Raw genomic sequence first — 3,223 nt, forward strand, 5'->3', positions numbered from 1 at the left:
TAAATAATATATATTTTTATTGCTGTTTTAATAGTTTATCAGACATGAATTACTTTAGTGCAATTAACGAAAGTATTTAATTAATCCACAATATTACAGAGAACATATTTCGTACATCCATAGTGTCACTAATTTTCTGATCAGAGTAAGAATCCCCAAGCAAGCTCTGTTTTGGAAAGTAACAGACCCAACTTGATCCAAAACAACACTTATTCCACGTCACACATTCGTAGGGCTGAGAACATGATTCTATATATAGACATTAACCAACACATTAATTTTATTTTAATATCAAACACTGCCAAAATGTTTCATCCTATTTGAAATCTGTAACATACATAATCAAAAATGACCAAGACTACAGGTAGGAGGTAAACAGTTATCAGAGGAAAATTCCACAAGCTAACAGTTCTTGGAAAAACGGCACTGGAATAGAAAGCTATATTAAAATGATGTATCAAAATAGCAAATTGCTGCTGACCTCTCGACAAACAAGACAAAGGAAGTGCAACAAAGGAGTAATAACTACACCAGATAATTACGAATATGACGTGCACTCATATTATTTATAGAAAAAATATTGAAGATAGTAACCTGGGATTGAAATAAAGGGTACAAAAAAAAAAGAAAAGATTGGGACAATCTAATTATAGATACGTTTCTGCATCTCTTCAAGAAATCTCACACGGGACAGATATTCGAGAGCTTAAAATTAAAGATTATTGTTAAAGGTCATTATCAGGAAAACTTATTGGAAAGGTGGACATTTGAGACAAGTTACGAGACAGAGAAAAATTAAGGCATATTTCACCAGCTACATCTGTGCGATTAAGGCTGGTGGTCAAGTTAAAATTATGAAACATTATAAAAAGTCACCTTAAACAAAAATGGAGCTTGACGGACGAAGTTGAAACGGATTATAAGTATTGCTGGATATAGAATCAACAACAGATTAACAGCAGTACGAAAAGAATAACTCAGGAATGTGGTGCGGTAAAGACACCTGCAGACAATTAAAGGACATCCATAGAATTCACGACTTGAGGCACTCATAATCGGGAGATTATTGTGAATAAAAAAAGACCAGAAAGTGTAACTTGAGATTAATGTGTCTATAAAATAGTAAAGTGCATGTGTGTACTTTATTATTATTATTATTATTATTATTATTATTATTATTATTATTATTAGAATAATAATAATAATAATAACAATAACAACAGTAATAATAATAACATTAATACTACTACTACTACTACTACTACTACTACTACTACTACTACTACTACTAATAATAATAATAATAATAATAAGGGAGATGAAAGTAGAATAGCTTCAAAACACAAGACCTTCACCATCAGCACAAATTTAATATATCTAATATATAGATTTGAATAAAGTGATTGAATATCGCATACGTTAGATAATACTTGTTGGAACGTATATTTTTCTCTGTATTTTAAGGTGTTGCACTTATCCATTAACCTTGTTTACACGTTCATATTAAAATAATATAGTAACGTTCTTTGTTATGCATTTATTCGTAGGATTATGCTTATGACTTGTCAAAATAGATTGAATTATAAAGTATCGAGTTGAACATCGACATATCAAGGTTATGTTTCAGGTGAAATAGTTTACACAGAATAATTGATGGTATATGAGAATCAGTTATAACTTATATAAAAATGTAAATGACGTGGTGTAGGAGATGTTTTTAGATTGAAACTTAAAAGGATGGCTGACATGAGTTTAGTTTAACAGCGCTTTGAACTAATTCCATGAGTTATGTATTACTTATATATGAAGAAGAAAATTACACAGAGATTGGAAATTTCTACTAAAATAATTAAACGTATTCAACGCAAATGATATAATATGAAGTTTCGAGTAAGACGTAGGAATTAAAAAGCTAAAAATAAAACAAACATGGAATATTAAATTCGAAAACTACAATTATTTTTATTCTTCAACCTTTGCTACAACCAACAGCACACGAATGCTAATTATTTTATAGGAATCAAGGAGCCAAACTGCTTCAATTTATATCATAAGAAAATGGGGATACAGATCAACTTCACTATAACCGCTACTTCTGCAACTACGGGTCATAAACAAAACTTCTACACATACGAGAATGCGTCGCGCAGATATTTGTAATGGATAGAAGACAAAGAATGCACATCCATAGGGCTACAACATCGTACAAGTTCCTGATAGAAAAGATCAATGCTTTACTTACACAATGAAAATAATTCACATTCAACTTTTAGTTCTTATTTTGCGTGTAGAATGATCAAGAAATTATTCAGTCTGGCTTTTCGAATCAAGATAATGACATACTTTAGTGGATGCTATAAAACAACGACGATGTTCATGCAAATCAAACCGAATGCAACCGAAACCACAAAGTCAAGAATAACATATTTTCTTTTGCAACTTCTAAATACTGCTACAAAATCAGGCAATATTAATCAGAAACTGAGTCTAGCTTAAGTGATGAGACTCTCGAGAAAAACATGTTTAAATTTACCGAACTTCCCTGACAGTGAATCCATTGCAAACGTTATTAAAATCCAAAAGGAAAAGGTAGTGCGTTATGCAGCTAAGTGTCGTTTTAGACTATGCGATTGATCACATTCTGTTTAAGACCTGATTGACGGTAGTTAATATGCTAGTAAAATCAATTAGTCAGACCATATCTACTGAACTTTGCAAAGTAAAGAAACATGAAGTGCTAAAGTAATGCCACTCATTCGCAAGTATGATTATGTAAAAAAATACGTACAGGGAAGAAAAAAAATGATAGACAAAGAAAGAGGCAAAATGAAAAACATCCGAAAATATGCGCTAAGAAAGTAAAAAAAAAAAAAAAATCGGGAAGGGTACATAAACCTGTTTGTCAGGTAATCTTTCGTGGTTAAACGGCGATTCTGATTACGAAACAATCAATAAAATATAAATTAACATTTTATCAGTTACTAGCAGTTCAGCCCGGCTTTGTTCAGGCCTTATGCACTGTTCATAACGTTATGTGTATATATATATATATATATATATATATATATATATATATATATATATATATATATATGTATATATGAATAAAAATACCAGTGGTGGTTGACGTTATGTTTTGAAAAAAGAAAAACTGAATGAATTTAGAAAATCGTGATCAACGTTTCGTCCCTATTGCAGGGGACATCTTCAAGATATTAAAAGG

The sequence above is a fragment of the Euprymna scolopes genome, chromosome 16 (genome assembly GCF_053919585.1).
Source record: "Euprymna scolopes isolate OS-2025 chromosome 16, ASM5391958v1, whole genome shotgun sequence".
NCBI lineage: Eukaryota > Metazoa > Mollusca > Cephalopoda > Sepiida > Sepiolidae > Euprymna > Euprymna scolopes.